The sequence below is a fragment of the Symphodus melops genome (genome assembly GCF_947650265.1).
Source record: "Symphodus melops genome assembly, chromosome: 11".
NCBI classification, from domain to species: Eukaryota; Metazoa; Chordata; class Actinopteri; order Labriformes; family Labridae; genus Symphodus; species Symphodus melops.
The window spans coordinates 12663261-12685192 of NC_136701.1; the positions used below are offsets into that span (position 1 = coordinate 12663261).

General features: G+C 39.0%; 2 protein-coding genes across 5 annotated transcripts in view; one reads left to right on the forward strand and one right to left on the reverse strand.

Moving 5' to 3' along the window:
* The window catches only part of flrt1a (fibronectin leucine rich transmembrane protein 1a), a 75879-nt gene extending 55124 nt beyond the window's left edge, over positions 1-20755 (reverse strand). Inside the window, exon 1 of the mRNA XM_079356637.1 lies at positions 20341-20755. The gene's annotated coding sequence lies outside the window, so the exon portion shown is untranslated. The remainder of the gene's footprint in view (positions 1-20340) is intronic.
* The window catches only part of spata22 (spermatogenesis associated 22), a 277137-nt gene that overhangs the window by 222233 nt on the left and 32972 nt on the right, over positions 1-21932 (forward strand). The gene's annotated exons all lie outside the window — the stretch shown is intronic.

The following is a 21932-nucleotide window of genomic DNA, read 5'->3' on the forward strand; positions in this document are numbered from 1 at the left end:
GTTGTTGCTTGGCAACATTGACAGACATTTCCAGTCCTGTGAAAAAGAGCATCAGAAATGATACATGAGATCAACATGGCCATTGATGTTACAGCATAGAACTCTTTTGTTGTGTGATTGTAATAATTTACGTCGCAATATACTATAACCATGTTGAGGAAGGTGTTCAGTTACGTTTTTGTTAAAATACTAGTTGTGTCATAGACTGTTCTTGTCTTATTTGCCCTTGTCATACTGATAAAAATAAATAACCCTTTCTTAAATTAAAGATGCTGATTTATGCAAGCACATTTTGGCTTTAAATTTTATACAGAAGGAAAAAAGGAGAAGTAACATTCAGTGTAACACAGTGATAAGCTTAACTTTCTTCTACAGTATAATGAAGACTATTATTCAAGTGTTTGAATCAAACCCACAGGGGCCAGAAAATGGATGTAACTAATCTTCCTGTGTGGCTGCAATGATCATTTATAAAATAGAAATACTAATTAAAGAAACAGGAAATTTTAAGAAGAAGAATGAGATGACATTTCATGTGAAGGCGAGTGTGTAAGCTTCAGAGGAGACAGGACTGAAGAAGAGGAGAGGTTTGATTTTAGGAGGAAGAAAATATACAGATTGCTTTGTTGACTGGTAAAATAAAGCCGACCTCACCAATGATGAGGCGTAAATGAGGATTTGATGTGACATTGGGTAGTGCAGCCTTGAGGGAAAGCAGGGCTAACCAAAGAGCAGACACAAATAAGCTGAACTCTGTATCAAAACCATCATCACGAATGCTTCAATAAATCGTCTGCATCTGTCTCTGGTCACACATGTCAGCGGTGAAAGCACACAAAATTGGCAGCGAGTCGGCTCATCTGGCCACTCTCTTCAGTAATTACTGAAGACTAAATTATATCACTGAGTGGCTGTTGTGAGCCAGCAGCCAACTCGCTCCATGAGACTGTGACCCGCTTTGAGTCCAGCTAACTTGTTAAATGTCGTCTCACTTTGAAACAGAAGTAGGACAAAATGGATGGCTGTAAGTGTAGGCAAAATTACAGACATTTCTTAAATTATGGTAAAATATTGCTCATAATTTGTTTGGGTAATAAAAGAGACCTAAACACTGTTTAAGGGTTTGTGCAAAACAAGTGACAAAGAAGTGATTAAATATTAAATAAAATAGCTGAATAATAACAGATCCATAACACAAAATCAAGGTAGCAGATATGAGATCAATAAACTAAAAATGATCTGAGGCTGAAAATCAAAAGCTTCTTTACAAAGTTTTGAGTGAACCCCTTTACCTGATAGATTTGCAATCGAACAGGTACCCAGAGATAGCTCGAAAAGGTCAACAAAGCATAAAAACTTCATGATGTTACACTCTGCTTAGTCTACCATAGCCTCCGGACTTCAGGTACTATCTGGGTTTCTGTTGCTCTTAGAATCAATCTCTTAAGTCTTGGGCTAAGCTTATGATCCAATGTTGTATAGGCAAAGAAGTGTTACACAGGGAATTTGTGCAATTTTTAGTGCATCATTTCAATTGGAAGGAGAAACCTGACTAGAAGATCTTAATCATCACAAAGGGGAAAAACACAAGATAAGTTAAAAAAAAAAAAAAAAAAAAGGGTTAGTGTTGGCATTGAACACACAATGACTGCCTGACCACACAACCCAAATGTGAAAATTTTATATTTTTAACATTTAGGTTGCTAGCTTAGGGAGTTGATTTGTTACCATAGAGACAGGGTTTCATCAAAACTTGGGACGAACCCTGTGTCTTAAAACAGCAGCTAATTGCAGGTTTCTACTCCGTGTGAGATAAATACAATACAATTAGAACCTCACTCTCTGAAAAGGATATTCCAGCACTCTTACACATCACTCCAGAATCATTTCAGTTTTATAAGACTCCAAACTGTTATTGTTGAACAGATGAATTATCTTTTCATTCCATCTTTTGTTGTTGCCAAGTTTTCCTTAAGTTCAACCAAGCTTTATGTTTAAAGTTTGCTTTGAGGCAACAAAAGGCATTGGGCAGTTTTTTTTATGTGTGTAGAGTTATAAAATCCTGTAAACAGACTTAAGTCACGCTATGCCAGATTAAGCTTTTTACCTGTTCTTTTGTAATGTTAACAGACAAAGAGTAAGGTCCCCTATATTCAATTCAATTCAATTCATTTCAAAAACTTTATTTGTCCCCAGGGGGCAATTCAGGGCACACAGAGCAGCAAATAACGACATTGCAACTATACAAAAACAGTGCAACTATACAAATACATTTAACCAATCAACAAGATTGGTTAAACACTATGCTTTTATAAAGTGTCTCGAGATAACACTCACTATGAATGGACTTAGTTTAGCCAAAGATGTGCACAGTAAAAGGCAAGGAAAGTGCATTTATATAGCACCTTCCAGACAGCAGGCAGCTCAAAGTGATCCACACAGGCACACAAAGCATCTAGAAACATCCCACAAAACAATATCATGTGTGCATATAAGGAACACACAAGCTCCACAGAATGCACACACCATCCACCCACACAGTGTGCATGGCCAAATGTGCATGCACCTGTACACACGAGCACAAAAACAAACGAGTGGACATGCAGACATTACAACACATGTACATACGAACACAATATTAAAAAGTTATATGAAAGGGAAAGGTGAGATAAAAACATGAAATGGAAAATATTGCACATTAGGTAACAGAAAAAAAAATAAACAAGATCAAAATATTAAAAGGACACAAACCATCAATCCTCTGTATTTCTGACCACTTCTCCTATAACTAATAATTTCCTCACAGTCCCTTAAGCAACAGTTAAATCTGAGGCAAAAGAAAAATCCTTCAAATATGCTGGGCTGACCCGCTTCTTAAGGACATTGGGGCTGTGCTTTGATCCGATTTGATTGACAGTTCTGGCAACACCAGCTAACAACTTCATAACTCAACTTTCATCAGTTAGTGATAATAATAATAATGCTGTTCAAACTCAATTGGCCCACTTCAAACCATTGAGAAAAAAAACAACACTGGCATACATTTTTGATGTGAAGAACTATAGAAACTTTTTTTTTTAGATGCAGTATGTCCTCGTGCGATCTAGTTATAAGAAGCTTTAAAGAGAAAAATGTTTTCAGGGTCTTGAAGTCTGTTTCTTCTTTCACAACAGAGAAAACAAAAATATTTCCAAAAACAGTGTAACAATGAATGTCTGCATAACCTTCAGAATTTTATAAAGCATGACTTATGATACAGAAATATTTCCATCCGTGTTATTGTATTATAGCACAGGAACATTTAGTATAGTTTTAATTGCATGATGAAATCTCTAAATCATGACCCAACATATTGCAGTCATTACATTCTCATTTCACTGCACAGTCATTATCTTTTAAATGCTTCGATTTGGAAACTGTGACTGAAGTCAGTCAGGTTCTGAGTGTGAGGCTTTTATTGAATGGAAGCATTAGATGCCACAGAGGCTCATGAGCAGATGGAGTCTGATCAATCTTGTGTCCAGATAATGGATAAAAACACTGAGCACAGTATGTTTCTGAATACTTTGTTTATTGATTTTTTTCCTCACTTTAGGTAAACTCTGGATTTGGACAAAGAAAAATAAATCATCATTGTAAGTCCACAAAAACCCTCAAGACCCAACACAAGTACCTCATAAAACAGAATCAGGGAATAATTTGTGGATAATAAATTTAGCGTACAGTCTGCGGCTCATTTCCCAGCCAGTTCTCCTATAAATGGCTCAAAGCCTTCTTCATCTTAAACACATTTACATATTCAGAACTGCCTCTGCATAAAGATTAAAGAACTCAACTTGAAATTTCCCTACCTGTCACATCAGCCAATTTTCAACCGTGAGATAAAACTGAGAGGAGCATGTAGCGTTCAAAGCCCTGCTTATGAGCTCTGAAAATGTCCCCGTTCATATGAAAGTAAATGGGTTTTTGTGAGAACCATAACAATGTGCCTTCCAATCATATCACCTTTCTATGAGGCCTCTCACTATAAACACTACCCCGCTCTCTCTCTGTCATTTACATAGACATTTTTGTGTTTATACCCCCTTTAAACCATTCAATCAGCTGTCTTTTGAAATTACAGACACATAAAATAAGAAAGAGATGGGAAACCAAGTCAATCAGTACTTCAACAACAGAAAAGGAAAATAGGGAATGAAAAGAAAAAAAAGGTCTTATTGCAAGAGAATATAACAGGCGATAAACAGGTAAGAAAGAAAGGAAAGGGTTAAAGTGTTCATTTCAGGTTTTAATATCCCATTCCCCTGTTCATGCAATCACCAAATCACCTCATCGCACTGCAAAATGTAGTGATCCTTTACAGCATGATAGCAGTCATTCTGAATTGATGAACTGAGTCAGACCGCTCCAATAAACCCAAAGCAGCTGTCAGAATCAACCTGAACGACACAACCGCCTAATAAATCCTAACTGCTCTGTGATTTTTTTTTGCCCTTGACAGTAATTTCATTATATTTTTCAAAGCGATGTTGCTCTCATCTATTACGCCTGTCCTTGTTTCTCCTACTTCACTAAATACTCAAGGGATCATCTTCCTTCAGAAGGCATTACAGTCACGCTGGACTCCTCCACACCACAGTGTCCCTCCTCTTATGTTTTGCCAAACAAAGTGGCATTTCCTCTCCAGGACTCACAGATGCTCAACCAAATATTTACAGACTCACAGTTTCTTAAATCCACATCGCAGCCATCATTTGTGCCCCACGGCGGCAGATGGGAAGCGTTTTTGGCACAGAGCGGGCAGCACAGCAGGAATAGAGAGGTGGAGAGGAAGGATGAGACAAACTCAGGGTGAGGCATGTGTTTGGGCACAGCATTTCCACATTTTCAACAAATCCCTTGAAAAGAGCCAAACCAACACTGAATTCATGATGGGAGCAAGAATATTCTTTTCACGGCGAAAAGGTCAATCCAGCTAAAACCTCAATGCTGTTGTAAATACTCAGTAATGTAACATCTGTGTACGTCCACAGCTGATATAATCCCCCCCCCCCCCCCCCCACAAAAAAAAGACTCCTGTTTAAGTGACATTAACTTCATTCCATAGATGATTCAGCCTTTTTAGCCTTTAAAGAAAATCACACCCTTGCAGTTTTATTCCTGGACACATGAGCCTGTTTATAGTTTCCTGCCTACAGTGTTTCCCTCAGTGTGTTAGAGAAACTGTGGACGGTGATGGAGGAATATGTTTGGTTTTGGAAACATTGAAAATAATACATGTCTCTTAAATGGTGATGTTATTTGACCAAAATAATAGTAGGAATACTTTATAATGTAATGCCAAGTGTTGTACAACCCTCAGGAAAGAAAAAGAACAACAACAACAAAAGAAGAAATTAAGCAGGTTTACAAGAAGAAGAAGACGCAGAACAAGAACAAGAAGAATGAGAAGAACAAGAATAAAATGGAGTAAGGTTAATCCAAGTCAATGTGTGACAACAGATTTCAATACTACTTGTAACATGCCTGGACTTGACTTATGAGAAATAAGTCAAGTCCAGGCATGTTACAAGTAGTATTATTAGTAGAATTCCACTCGATGGTGATGGTGATCATTCCTCAAAATTCTTTCGTTTTTATATACTTTGTTTACTTCTAAGTTTACGTCAAAACTTAAAGGAGCAATATGTAACTCTGACACCTAGTGTATAAAATTGGTACTGCAGTCCAACTTGTAAACATTGGATGGAGCGCTGTCCCCCCCCGTCCCCTCCTCCTTAAAGTTAAGGCACATGTAGGATGACATGTTGCAGACTCTAAAGCTTCAATTTAACCATCTCTACATTAATTTTGAAATCTTTATGCATTCTAATCTCTTTCTATTTTTCAAAAGCAATATTATCCTATTGGATCCTATCCAATATTTATCCTAGTAATGCCTTGTTTATGGTCGTGGAGCTTATTAGAAAAATGCTGAGGCTTTTCAGATGGGGTACAATCAGTTACATCTCATCCAGTTTTCTTGTTTGCTTCCATTGCTGCAACACCTGTTGGTTTGCCTGTCACATGAGAGGTGTTATACAACCGTCTTCTTCACTGGTTGACAAAAATATCCAACATATTAAGCAGCGGAATCTAAACTTAGGAGGAGGACATACTAGCTGCTGTGTTGTTGTCAGAGATGCCAGCACTTGAACATAGCATGTTTCCTTAATGTCTGATTATATATATATACACACACACACACACACACACACACACACACACACACACACACACACACACGCGTGCGTGCGTGTGTAAAAGAATGTTTAAATTCAGTAGATATTTTACAGATTCGACCTGGTCGGAAATTTAATATCAAAATATGTTTGATACTTTAATATAAATAAGAGATGATGTAATACTTTTGTTCAGTAATATTAGAAATATCGTACTACCATTGTAATTTTCTGGTACAGTATCTGTACTCCAATTTTTCTTTCAGGTTATCCTCCCATATATATATATATATATATATATATATATATATATATATATATATACATACATACATACACACATATATACTCAACAAAAATATAAACGCAACACTTTTGTTTTTGCTCCCATTTGTCATGAGATGGACTCAAAGATCTAAAATTCATTCCAGATACACAATATTACCATTTCTCTCAAACATTGTTCACAAATCTGTCTAAATGTGTGATAGTGAGCACTTTTGCTTTGCTGAGACAATCCATCCCACCTCACAGGTGTGCCACATCAAGATGCTCATCAGACACCATGATTAGTGCATAGGTGTACCTTAGACTGTCCACAATAAAAGGCCACCCTGAAATGTGCAGTTTTTGCTTTATTGAGGGTCTGGGGACTCAGAACCAGTCAGTATCTGGTGTGACCACCATTTGCCTCATGCAGTGCAACACATCTTCTTCGCATAGAGTTTATCAGATTGTCAATTGTGGCCTGTGGAATGTTGGTCCACTCCTCTTCAATGGCTGTGCGAAGTTGCTGGATATTAGTGGGAACTGGTACGCGCTGTCGTATACGCCGGTCAAGCACATCCCAAACATGCTCAATGGGTGACATGTCCGGTGAGTATGCTGGCCATGCAAGAACTGGGACATTTTCAGCTTCCAAGAATTGTGTACAGATCCTTGCAACATGGGGCCGTGCATTATCTTGCTGAAACATGAGGTGATGTTCATGGATGTATGGCACAACAATGGGCCTCAGGATCTCATCACGGTATCTCTGTGCATTCAAAATGCCATCAATAAAATGCACCTGTGTTCTTCGTCCATAACAGATGCCTGCCCATACCATAACCCCACCACCACCATGGGCCACTCGATCCACAACATTGACATCAGCAAAGCGCTCACCCACACGACGCCACACACGCTGTCTGCCATCTGCCCTGAACAATGTAAACCGAGATTCATCCGTGAAGAGAACACCTCTCCAACGTGCCAGACGCCATCGAATGTGAGCATTTGCCCACTCAAGTCTGTTACGGCGACGATCTGGAGTCAGGTTAAGACCCCGATGAGGACGACGAGCATGCAGTTGAGCTTCCCTGAGACGGTTTCTGACAGTTTGTGCAGAAATTCTTTGGTTATGCAAACCAATTGTTTCAGCAGCTGTCTGAGTAGCTGGTCTCAGACGATCTTGGAGGTGAACCTGCTGGATGTGGAGGTCCTGGGCTGGTGTGGTTACACGTGGTCTGCGGTTGTGAGGCCGGTTGGATGTACTGCCATATTCTCTGAAACGCCTTTGGAGACGGCTTATGGTGGAGAAATGAACATTCAATGCCCGAGCAACAGATCTGGTTGACATTCCTGCTGTCAGCATGCCAATTGCACGCTCCCTCAATGCTTGCGCCATCTGTGGCATTTTGCTGTGAGACAAAACTGCACATTTCAGAGTGGCCTTTTATTGTGGGCAGTATAAGGTACACCTGTGCACTAATCATGGTGTCTGATGAGCATCTTGATGTGGCACACCTGTGAGGTGGGATGGATTGTCTCAGCAAAGCAAAAGTGCTCACTATCACACATTTAGACAGATTTATGAACAATGTTTGAGAGAAATGGTAATATTGTGTATCTGGAATGAATTTTAGATCTTTGAGTCCATCTCATGACAAATGGGAGCAAAAACAAAAGTGTTGCGTTTATATTTTTGTTGAGTGTATATCAGAGACTTAAGTCTTCAATAGGAATAAACTTGCCAGAGGCCAAAAGCCACAGTCAGGCTGAGGAGTTAGTATTGAGAGATAGACTGAGGTGTTGTTAGTTTCAGTCTTTTAATGGGATTTTATGAGAATAACAAACGTAAAGAATATGAGCATCCTGATCCTTTAAGACTTCAGAATGAATTATAATCAGCTTTAAACTCTTCCCCCACAACCACTCAACTCTCAATGTATTACTTATCAAAGATTCCTTGTTGATGATTCCCAATTAATGATCTCATTTTCCACACCAGCGAGCTGACTTCCTCTAGCCCACAACATACAGGGCAGAAATATTGGAGGCAGGAAAGGGAGACACAATCAGCTCACATGCATATTGTTGGAGGGTGAGTGAGTGTAGAGGGGAAATCCTCGTACATCACCTGTGCTACACCTTCATTACCAGAGAAACAATGTGGGCCGACAGTATCACAATCAGTCAGAGCTAAGAGGATCATGCGTTATATTACATATACAGATAGAATTCTCTCTAAAAATGTTGATAAAGACAAAAATCACAATTATTATTATGTGGGGTAAAGGTGTTCACTATCCTGGCCGTAGGCCTGTGGGTTTGTTAACTCTCAGTTACAGTTAGAGATCCCTCTCAACATCAGAAGTTAATTAAGTTAATTGTTTATGAAAAAAACTATTGTTGCTTCTTTGTTACCTATAAGTAAACTAGACCATCAGAGTGATTATTTCGAATAAGTGTCAGAATAAGAAGACAGCTACGTTTACCTTTTCCACAGCAAAGACAAGGATTCGCAGTGAGTGACATGTTTGACTGTCAAAAAACATCAGGAAAAAAAAAATACTGGTGTGCAGGCTAAGATCAGCTTAAAGATACCAATTTGTCCACATGGGGCGCCAAAACTCTTCAAACTGTAAGCTCCTCACCGGATCTTTAATGAAGATATACAAACATCTACAATCTACTTTCCATAATAATACAAATTAGAATAAGAGAATCATAGAAATCCACTTAATATTAACATGTTTATTTGCTGAATTGTCTTTAAATGGTCTTAATAAACTTGAATTCGTCCCTAATGTTTCTGATGCTACATTGTATACCCTGTGAGGACCTTCTTTTGTTTTAGAGCTTAACACCTACTCTTTGACCTCTGAACCTGAATGATAGAAAGTGGTGGTTGGGCTGAAAAATCCTGGAACAGCTTCAGCCTGCAGGAACGGGCTGGAAAACCAATCGGCACATAAAAATACATATTTAATGAGTTACCCTGACAGAATGAGAGGGTATCTGTAGTTAAACTGTGAAAATGGTTCTTTTGTCGTAGGAGAGAGAAATGTTTAAAGCTGGGTTATTTGAGGGAAAGGTCTCAGTGGTTCTGACAGCATTTGCTCTCAGCAAGAGCCTCATGGGAGAGAGAGTGAGGGCAGCAATCGATCCAGTGATCTGCTCTGCATGTGGGCAGGGAGGCACAAGCGCAATACGCTCCTTTATTTCCCACTAACCTTCATGAATGGGTTTTATGGCAGGAGGAGGCAGGAGAGTTGTAGAGTTTGCAGAGAGGTCAGAGCTGAGTCCAGCTCCCTGCTGCAGTAAATGGCTTCATGCCAAGCTCACAGAACTGAGCTGGATGCTGCTGTTGATTTTCTGTCACACCTTTCTCACATGTTCGGCCCAAAGCATCATCCGCCAGAACCACAGCAGGATCAGAAGAGCCACCAGGGACAGATGTTACTTCTCTTATTCATGTGTGTTCACAGTAAAAGGCCTTTTATTGACTGAGATGTAGCAATGTTGTATTGATACATCTCTTCTTCTTGGGTGATCTCTTTAAACATGTTTTTGCAGCATCTCCAGGGAAAAGAGTAGCATTGAAGTGTTTGGTTTCCATCATATAAGTATTGTCCAACTGGGTTGAGCTGGTTGTCTGGAAGCAGGCACAAAAAAAATGGTTCCGGTCGTTTCAGTTAAAATGTGAAATTATTACATTTTTCATATGCAATGTGAAATTTTTAATTATTTACTGGGCCACTGTGCATATTACATCTGAGTTGGAATGTCATTAATATGAAGCAGACTAATGACGTGCCTTCAACACTGAATAAATCAGACAAAGTACAAACAATTATCTGCCTACTGAACAGTAGGTAGCCTACTAAAAACTTACAGCATGGATAGTAGGGTCGGTCTCCTCTCAGTATGTTTTGGCACTTTGCAATTTGAATGCACTGGCCAGTGTTAAAGACAATCAAGGGAGCACAATCAGGCCAAAAAGAACAAGGCAGGAAAACACAAGGAGCAGGATCTGGAAGAGAAGACCAGGGTGTGTATCAAATAAAACAGGGAAGAGACAATACTGAAAAGGAAATAGACCAAAAAAAAAAAAAAAAAACTAACCTATGTGACTTGACAAGCTGCATCGGTTTTTTTTTGTTATTAACTCATTTCCCCACACAGTGCTAGATAGTTCAGTTAGTGCATGGTTCAGCAAGTATAAAACAAAAAGGCCACTGAAAATGATGAATAGTAAACATTCATTTACATTCACTATTCAGCCTCCCAAATGTGGAGAGTGTGTGCGAATCTGTGTGTGTGTTTATACTCTCTATGAATACGAGTTCTGGAACTACATGAAAATAACAGTGAGCATCGTGGGGGATAAATAAATTAATAATGAAGCAACAACACCCGCATACTTTTTCTTAGCATGCTTTATCCTCCACCCCCCACCACGCATACTGGGTCCACAGCTCCTCCTGCATCCAGTGTTATGAAGCATCACAATGCTAATTATTATGCTTCACTGTTTGTGCACAACAACACAGTTCAGGTCTCGTTCAGCAGCTCGTGACACACTCATCACACATGTGGCCCCTGAACACATCTCTGCTGCTGCGAGGCTGCAGTGATAGCCGGAGGCTCTGATAGCTGCTGTTCACTCTCACACACATTTAACACACAGTGATTTAGTGACTGTTTATAAGAGCAGCGTGGACGCCACAATAGACTTAATTGTGTTTCCAGCGAAGCTCTGGTTGTGTGCTGCATGCAGGCCTTGTTTGTGTCCGCAGAGGCACTCATGCATTTCAAGGGCCTGACCCAGATCACAGATAGACATGATACTGTATGACAGGTTGTCCTTTAGAAAGCCCCGGGTCCTAAAAGGCAGACTGGCCATTTACAGGCTACACGTCCAATATCCTGGCAAGGAATGAATCCGTCTGCAACGTCTACTTTTTACGGCTGCACAGCTGCATTGAAAGGAAGTATCCTCATAGTCAGAATAAGCTTGTGAATTTGTTTGACGCTTAAATAACCAAAGGTCAGAGGTCAAGAAGTCAAGCCTTTGGTTTAAAATGTGAGACTTGCAGCTTTGATTTATTACATTGAAACAAGTTGTTCATAAAAAAAAAAACAACAACACCCAGTTAAGATCATTTCCAGTTCTAAAAATACTCATTGGTCGGGCACACTCACTAGGATGTCAACTTAAGTACAGTTTCCATGGCATCTGCTCGCCTACTCAGATTATATTTATTCATTATACATGGGGACATGTGAGCACGACATTAAAGATGCATACCAACAGCTTATCCCAAAGACTTTAAAGGCACTCCTCACCAAACAAACAAAGATGATGTATTATTCAAATAATCTCATGTCGGGAAAGTGTACCACAAATTCCTCTGCTTTTGAGTTATTCAGAGTTAATGAGGCTGAATTTATCCTCTGAGTGGTGTCAACTGAAGGACGTGTGCTTCATGTGGAGACGAAGTGACTGCTCATCCTGGGAGAAAATTTACATCTCATAGTTCAAGGCGACTAACTCGGCTTGACTTTGTGAGCGTTAATCCAACAACTTTGCTGCTCTGGTTATTTTTAGTCAACAAGATTGAACTTCTTTCATTTTGTGCAGTTATTACTGTTGAGGCGCAGCAGGAGCCTCTGCTTATGGTGGACTGTTCCTCCACTCTCAGGGTGCAGGAAGTATGCTGAGCGGAGAGAAAGTAAACAGAATCATTTTAAATACTGTATAGCTGTATTAAATGCTGAAGAACAGAAGAAAACATGTGCAAATCAACGAAGCAAGCAAATAAAAAAAAAAATGACCCACTTAAAAATTACTAAAAAGGATTGAAATCTATGTGATCTACTCAAACACACTGCTGGTACAGAGAACACAAACTGAACACTGAAGTGATGCAAGTCGCACAAACACAGGAGACAGGCACTGGATTATCACAGAACACAAGTTTAACAGTTTATATCAGCACAGTCAGTTCTCCTTCCCCTAGCACCAAATACTGACACTTCATCACAGCACTCTGCACCTCGTACAAGCACACAACTTCAGCGTCTACACGAGGAACAAGCTATTCTACTACACATACTTTCAAATCTTCCCAACTAATGACACAGAATTAATACTGTACTGGAATATTTTTATTGATTGTGTTTTTGAATTTGAGTCATTTAGAATTTGCAGCCTGTTAGCCAAATTGGGCAGACATTATGAAGAATCAGAGCATAAAGGCTACAGCATGCTGTGTAAATACTCTTCATATGTTCATATCTGTGGTTCATATCTTGGTGCATTGAAATAATAAAAGGCTGTATTTATGCTGGGCAGTATCTAATGTTCCAGCTGAATCCATGTGCTGGTTAGTATTCATCTCTCTTTATAATCTAGTCTGTTAACGTTTCTGGCTGTCTCCTCAAGCGTTTAACCTTGTCAGAGATAGGCCTGGATCCATTAAGATTTCCTGAAAGGGTTGAGCATTACAGGCTCATTTAGAATGACTTCCATTTTTAATAAACTGCTCGCAGCCCTGCAGATCAGATACAGAGGGGGTGCACTTAACAATGCTGGGTAGATAGATATGCCTCATCATTTATATTACACAAAAGCTTGAATTCATCCCTCTATGATTTCTCCCGCTTTTATTTTTGCTCTGCTGCTTTCAACTTGTTATAAAAGTGTTCCAGTCTCTTACTCTCACATGTTTAAAAAGCTGCCTTGTCATCTTTTCAGGTTTAATGATGATGAATCTCTGGTGAGATTTTTTTTTTACAAGCTCTAATAATGTGTATAATTTTAACAGACTCAGATTAGTTTGTTAGTACACAGCATCCGCTCTGCCAGTTGCACCTATAACAGTCTGAATGTGCTTATTAAAGTGAATCACTGGCACAGAAACTATCCTGTGTGGTGTTTTTTTTTTTTTTTAACAATTTAATAAGTATTTCAGGATCAGGTGGTCTTCATATCTCTGCAAATACATGCCTAAAGATGCACGACGTGTGGGGAAAGGTGATGATCACATCTCAGATGAAGCAGAAATGATAGCATGAGAATAAAGTGGACAGGGTTAACAGACAGTGAGAGGAGGGTGATGGGTGCCAAAGGGGAGGGTGAGGTTAATGGAAGTGGAGGAGTAGAAAGTGAAGAGAAGCCTGTTTAAATGGTATGAGAATTGAAAACGCCTTTTTTTAGAGACTAAATCAATAAATAGATTCTGTGTCGTGAGTAGCTGTTGGTGAACAGAGGCTCCTTTACTAGAGAGGTGAGAGGGCGAAGAGAAACACAAAAAGAGACCTTTCCATCTGCTTTCATAAGACAAATCCCACAGCGTTGACATATTCATGAGGCATCTCACATGCACTCTTTCTTCTCCTTCAATATCAAAACATGTCAGTTCCATTGCTACACTCAGTCAATTTAAACACAGAGATATGCTGCGAGAGAAATATGTCTTCATCCTTCCAGGATCTCTCGGGTTGACCTGCATGATTAAGTGAAAGCAGCTTTGTGCACACTGCATGACTCACTTTTCTTAGATCTATTCACAGATGTTAGCTGCTGCAAAATTAAAGCAGCTTGTGTAAATGCCATAGAGTCAGTGGAGGACAAAGGTAAGAGGAAGGAAGCACACAACCCAACACAAAGGATCCCTCTCTTACCCAGCTTCCAACACAAGGCTGCTGGTGATGCACACAGCGGTTCAAGAAGCTGTTACATAAAGTGAAAGAATGCTAACACTTTAACCCCTCAATGCAGAGCGAGATTGCCCTATTAGCTGGTGTTCATTTCAGTGCTGTCTTTAGGGTCACTGCAGGTGAAAACCTTTTAACTGCTTGTTTTTTTTGTTTCAAATTATAATAAGATGTTGTAGGCAAAAAAAATCCTTTGTTAACCTGCAGGTTAATGAGACATCTTCAATGCAGAGACTCACTCACTCAGAGAAAATGTTCATGCTTTGTTGTTCAGGCAAAAATGTATTCTGCTAAATCAGACGCAGATCAGAAAGTGTGGAAGTAGGACACAAGGACGATTATGTGTTTTAAATGTGATAATCTGGTAACTGCAAATCCAAAAACCTTTAAAGTTCTATAATAAAAGAGTGAGAGTAAAACTGGCGCAGCAGAGGAAGAGAAATTCTAACTTTCAGTAATCAATAGAAGACGAAGGCTGTTTCCCAAGATTTCTATACAGTGCAAAACATCAGTCTTCATTTTTACATCCCTGCCTCAAAAGTTCAATATTAAACGCATAATATTTGACACAGGTAAAAAAAAAAAAATTTAAAAAGGTGACATTTCATTTATTTTCATAAAGTAACCAAATATCTGAAAATGATTTAGAAGGGCAAAGATGTATTTTTGAATTATGAGCAATTCTGCCAATTTCAAAATTTGAAAGTAAATTAACTGGAAAAGGGTTAGAAGCTCTGACTCCACATATGTAGGATTCTAAAGGATCATTCCTTCGTCGTTCAGAATGAAAAATCCATTCACTTCAACCTTTACAAACCAGGCTAATCCAAAAATTTGGATTAGCCTGCTCATATCAACTGTATCTTAGATTTCTGTAAAATGCGTCAATGTCATGATTTGATCTGGTTTTCTAGTTTGTTTCTTTCAACATTTAGGTGTCCTTGTCCTTGTTTATCCTAGTGTTGCTTGTTTTCCTTGTGTGTTTCAAATTTTAAATCAATACTGTTTCCTGTTTTTATTTTGTAATGTGATATCCTCGTGTTTCTCTATGTTCCAGTGTGTATTGTTACATTGTTGTGTTCATTTCTCCCTCTCTGTGTTTCCCTCCAGCTACCCTCATTGTCTTCAGCTGTGTTGTTAGTCTCACTAGTGTTTGATTACCCGATGTCTGTTTAATCTCTGGCTGTTTTTAAAACTGAATAGGCCTACTATACTAGTAGTATGCACTGATTTGGCCAACAGGCAGTATGTGAACAACTGCAAGATTTGCAATATGCCAAAATTAGCAAGATGTCCTACTGATTCAGGAAAAATTTGCAGTATGCATCGGACCAGTCTACTACTACTACTTGGGTACTGTTTCCCACAATGCAAAGTGCCAGGTCAGAGATCGAAATGCCGAAGCACAGCTGTTTGAACTTGTCGATGGTGATGACTGAATATCTTGTCACATTATCGGCCCGAACTAACAACAAATATGACTATTGAAAAACAGCCCGTTTCTTCCCGTGTGTTAGATCATTGTATGTTGAATGTTGGTTGTGATTCGTCAGTCTTCTCTGTTCCCGGTGATTACTCGTGACTTTTTATGTTTTGCACCCTTTGGACTTTTCAAGAAGTAAGTCTTGTTTTTGACTTTTTGTTAAATAAATAGTTTTTTGGTTTCTGCACTTTGGGTCGAGTTCCCTGTTTTTCCTCAACTGTGACAGTCTCCTACCTAGCACCATAATAACAAATGAGAACTGGTCCGGATGGGGGTATCAATTCCTGGAAACAAAACAAAGTGAAATACACACGGATGCTTCTGAATGATTCTAAATCAATCAAGACAATCAGCATGAAGATGAATTATTTCTGTACAACCCAGAAGTAGCATCGCCATGGGGTCTATTGGGAATTTGCAGATGCATTGGATTTTGGATCATTGCAGAAAATAAGCTCTGAGACAAACGCACGTTTCTGATGCATAGGAGTTTTGTTCAGCAGGATAATCTTCACAAATGAAAACCACTTTTATGATGTTTGAAGTGTTAATGCAGCCAACAGAAGTAAAAAGCTACATGCTATGTGAACTACACCACAGTCGTATGATTTTGACCACTGTTATGCTTCAGGCAATCTCTGAAAAAGCTAATCAGCGGTATTGACAAGCTAGCAAAACCATAACTCTTTCTTGAGCTATTAATTGCCTTAACCCAAAGATTAAAACATCAGGAGTCACCATGTCTTATTGTAACTTCAATCAGATTTTTGTTCATTTAATGTCCCCGGCAACCACTGTTTCATTTAGCCACTTGTTAGCAACCGCCTTTTTAAGGACGTGTAACAATGTTAAATTTCAAAATTGAGGGTCTCAGCTAAAATAGTTAGAATGCAAAAAATCTCTTAAGCTTGTGTTCGCCACAGACCTTAAGTTAGGCATCCAACCACAAACCCATTCAAAATCCCCCTTGAGTTTGAGAGGATGATCCCGAGGCGCTAAAAAGCTAACTTACTTCAGGCTTTTAACACTCATTCCTGTGGTGCCTTAGAGAGCATGTTCCACAACAGTGGCAGCCATATTGGTTGTTATGAAAAAACCTAAATGGCCTTAAAACTCTCCCTAAATAAAATATATAGCCATGATTGGTCTAATCTGAAACAGGCTGGGTGGAAATCTGTCAAAAAGAGCCACACTCATCCGCCAGGCCAAATAAATCATGAGATTGCAGATTTGTTGGTTGTGAGGCTCTAGCCCAAATCAAGACGTCATCTCTGTGATGTCATCAGTGTTATTTGTTTGATTCTCCAGAAACCTCCCCCAGAGCCATAAAAAGTGTCATAAAACTGTTTATACAGGCAGAGATGTACTCCCAATGATGGGTAAACTGACCTGGGACTGGCCCTTTAAATCTACCTGACAATTAACTTGTCACATAAACCTTACGTTGCGATGAACTTTTGTTCTCCAGACTCATAATCCTTTGCCATTTCCTGGGTCAATAACACGTCTTGATGCCCCTTGATTCCCTATGGAACATGTTTACAACTCATACACATTTTGTGACTACTGAACTGATAAATAGAGGAACCTCAAACCAAATCTGATCTGCTCTGTAAATTTGTCAATAAGTGAATTCCTACAGCTCAATGCAGCTGCTGGTAAATATTACCTTGTGTGTGTGTGTGCGTGTGCGTGTGTGCTGTTAACTGAAGGCAGTGCTCTCTGTTCTTGGGTCACTTCCAAGCGGCCCATAATTGATGATTTTGAGCGAGCGCTCCATGCAGATCTGTCTTTGTCATGCTCGATATATTTCATTTATTCAATGCAAATCATCCAGCCAGGGATTGATTTGATTAATGTCTCAGTGACACATTATATTCATGTTATCCATCGCTTCTCAATAGCTCACTCTGTCTCCTGTGTTGTCTGTCAGAGCCAGGCACCCTACTGACCCCCGGTGGTGTGGAATTTATGGTGCAACGTTCAGGACCACGGACAGCATCAAAGTTCATGAAACTTATCGCTGAACTAATAGAGCATTGTGGGGAATTAATCTGCAACATTTTTTGGCATGCATATATCATCATACCCCACATATTTTAATGGCCTGTTAAATATTTCATTAAGCTCTCTCATTAGTGAAAACACTTGGTGTACAGTTTTTAACATAAAGCTTACTCTGTATAAGAGCAGCTGCTCTCTCACATAGAACTGCAGAGCCTGTTCTTATTGCAACATTGCATTTTATTGGTTCATTTAAGCTTCAAGGTCTCAAACTAGGAGGAGGAGTAACAACTGTAAAAGCATTGCATCTCAAAGTACTACAGTATATGTGGAAATGCATTGCAGGTTGTATCTGGAAGGTTAATAACAGCTTTTATGGCACTTTCAAAGGTGTCAACAGAACTGTTAAATGCCTAGGATGACTTTTAAATTAATGCTAAATTCCTCCCTAAACATAGTTTCAGCTTACTGTGCCAACCAAGCTGTTTCCCCCCCTACTGTTTGTTGGCTTTCCTTTTTGTTTGTATAAAAGTGAGAATTTTATGAGTAAACATTGGCTTCTTCCTGTGGAGACAAAAGTCTTGCCCTTCAGAGAGTGCATCTGTTTGTTAGCGACGCAGTGCCAATAACGGCGGCCTTTGCTGCAGCACACAGTCAGTGGAATATGTGGAGCGAAGAGTTTGATTAGCCCAGAGGCTCGGCGGGGAATTCATCTGCTGCCAACAATCAATGAGCAGGCTGCAAAGCATGCCAATCACATTTATTGGTTTCTCCTTGCTTTTGGGTTATCACTTGCATCATCAACACCAATTTAATACCTCCTTTTGTGGCACCGTGGATCTGTGGTTCCGTCACTTTTTTTCCAGACTAAAATATCTCTAATCCTAACGTCAATTAATTCAATATCATGCTGTTAAAAAAAAAGTAAGATTTGAGTGATCCAATAAATTTTCCTCTAGTCATCGTGGGGATGGCATTTGTGGTTCTGAATGAAATTGGATGGACAACTATTGGATGGATTGTCTTAAAATGTTGTATACAGATAACTTTTAATGGTCACAGTAAGAAAAACTTTCATGACTTAAATTTCCTTTTCAGTTTATCCAGCATGTATTTATTGCTAAAACAAAGCAGCCCTCATTACCTAGTGGCACTATTGCTGCCTTCATGTGTTTCACAGAAACATTATACGTCCTAGTTATGCAGTTGTATTACGATATACACACACACACAGACATTTAAGTGCTCTGATTGGAGAAAAGCACTAAACATACAGTAAAGGTGAAAATAAAGGCTGCATTTTGTGGATGATGTTTAATTACCAAGAACATTTAGCACAAAGCACCTTCATGCTTCTACAACAGAATGAAGAACATTGAATGCCCATCAGGTATGTAGTTGACAAATGAATTACTTTATCAGCTTAAATACCATTATACTTAGCAAATATTTGCTCCGCTAAAAAAAAAAAGAAAAAAAAGAAAAAAAAGTGAAATGTCAGGAGTGTGCTTCCTTGCGACATCTAATAGATGCAATTACACAAATGTGCAACTACTTAAAATAATAGTTGCTCTGAACAAAAATAATGAAAATATTTTAGGAATCCATGATTTTTGACACTTTTTCCAAGCTTTTTCTGCCCTGAAACATCATGCAAATTTCACAGCAGCAACTCCTGTATCATAGAAATTTCATAATTTGCCACTTATAATTTCGACTTTGGAGGACCATTCATGTATTCATAACCCATAAATACAGTAAATATGACATTGCAAGTGTCGTGACGTTTTCTCGTTTTGTGGTGTATTTTCAAAGTTTAGATGTTCATTTGTTTTCGTAGTTCTGATTCCATTTCTGTCTTATCTTTATGTTTCCTAGTTTGGTCTTGAGTTTTACCCTTCTTATTTAGTCATTTCTGATCTTGGTGTTTCCCTTGTGTGTTTTCTAGTTTAATATTTTAACTTCGTATACTTGTGTTCTGGTGTGTTTTTATTATATTCTTGAGTTCTGTGTTTCCCTCCTGTCTTGATTGCCCTGACTGTCTTCACTTGTGTCTTGTTAGTCTCCTGTGTGGGCCAATGGAAGTTATTTTGAACAGTGGGTGGATAACAAAACCTATAGGCCTATTACAAATACATTTGTAAAATATATTTAAGTATTTCAAAATAACTAAATAGACAGATTCACCACTTCATACACTTCAGTGCACACAGCCAGGGTCTGTCACACATCAGTTCTCAGAGAACATATGCGCTCTTACTTAAACGTCACAATAACGCTTTAACAATACATTATACTTGATCAGCTGGCATGAACCTGAGTCACTGCACCTACGTTTATGTCACACGCGACTCTATCAACTCCAAAATCCTTTTAGCCTACGAGCAAAAAGAAATAATCAAACCACATCAATTGCGCAAACACACGCACAAAATAACACTCCCCCTCCCCCCTTCATCTCCAACCTTTTTATGCAAAGCACAAGGAAATAATCTCAGACTATTTAAACATTCTCCACATCCATTACGCACAGAACACAAGATCAAACGAGACTATCTCCATCCCCACCACATCGCAAAAAATACTACAGTGTGACGTTTACTTCATGAACAGATATGATAGTGCGCGGCGGCAACATGATCTTACTTTGAGCTGTAGACAGGGTGCCCTGGTTACAGGTGTCCAAATGTCGAGGTACACTCTGGGGTCGTGGAGATAAAGTCTCTCATAAGAGGACGAATCATAATGAATGAATTCATAATGTCTGTGTGGGCATGGATCAGGTGTGCGAGTCTTTTCTGGGTCATGGTTCTGGTACCCATGTCTCCAAAAGACGCACGGCTGAAAACGTGCACTTGGATGACTGGTAGAAAAACAGGGAGGAGGACCCAGTTGCAGGTAAAAATACAAAAAGGTTTATTTAAACAAAAGGCAAAACAAAACTTATTTAAATAAATCCAAAACGTCCAGAAAACCAAGCGGAGAAACAAAGTAAATCCAAGAGCAGAGTGTGACAAATTACAACCTACAGACCACAACTCCGACAGACTGCAGAATACAACAATGAACTGACACCGAGGGTAAGAAACACAGAGACTAAATAGACATGGGGTAATCAGACACAGGTGAGACTAATGAAACAGGTGAAACTAATCAGGGTAATCAAGACAGGAGGGAAACACAGAGAGGCAGGAAACACTGAAAACTACAAAGTCAAACATGGAACACTGAAGAAAGGTCCACAGAGAGGCACAAGAAGAAGACGTTACAAAATAAAACTTAAAACACTAAAGACTAAACAAGTAACCACTAGACTAGGAAACATTAAAACACAGAAGGAAAACGTTCAACACTAGGAAACATTAACACGGAGATACACTAGAGAAAAATGAAAACTAAAACAAGATGAAATACAGAACTAAGCCAGACAACAACCATGACACAGACATAACTCAATCAATTTTTCTGTCTCTGAAAACATGGCTCTTGTTAGTGACTGGAGCTAAAATCATTGGATGCTACATCTTGGACTGTGACACATGTAGAGCGAGCATAGAGCAAATGGGAAACCTTTTTACTTCTCTCTGCGTCAGCACCACTAGCCTGCCTCACGTTGACAACTTAACTTCCGTGAACCTGTATTGATTATGCCTCAAAATAATTAAATTAAAATCCAAAATACATGTAATAGCCTAAGTGTGTCAAAAGTACAAAACAAAGTACAAACTACATACACTCTGGATGTGCTAAAAATCAGATTTGGCGGTGCAATCTGAACAAGGCCTTAGTCTCTTAGTTGAAATACTATTCCTTGCCATTATGTTTTAAGACCTATCTCAACCTGGTGTAACCCTGATGCTGCTGTTTCATATGTATAGAGGAAAACATAGCCCACCCTCATAGATTAAAGGATTTAGTTTTCTCTACCATACCACTAAAACATGCGCCAAACTTTAATGTGGTCCTATCTAGTGTTAATATGGGATAAATCAGTGGACCTTACACAGCCCTATTTTTTATAGTATTCCTTTCTCGTTAGTTATTTCCAATTTGCTTCTCCAGTATGGGAGGATAAAGGTATTCATGAGCCAGGAGATAGCTATGATTGGTTTTGTGCTGTGTCTGAAATCACACTCTTATTCCCTACCCCCCTAACCACTATATAGTAACTATAGTCCACTATGTAGTGGACTATGTTATGCACTCATTCAGCAAAATCAAAAAGCATCTGGGACACT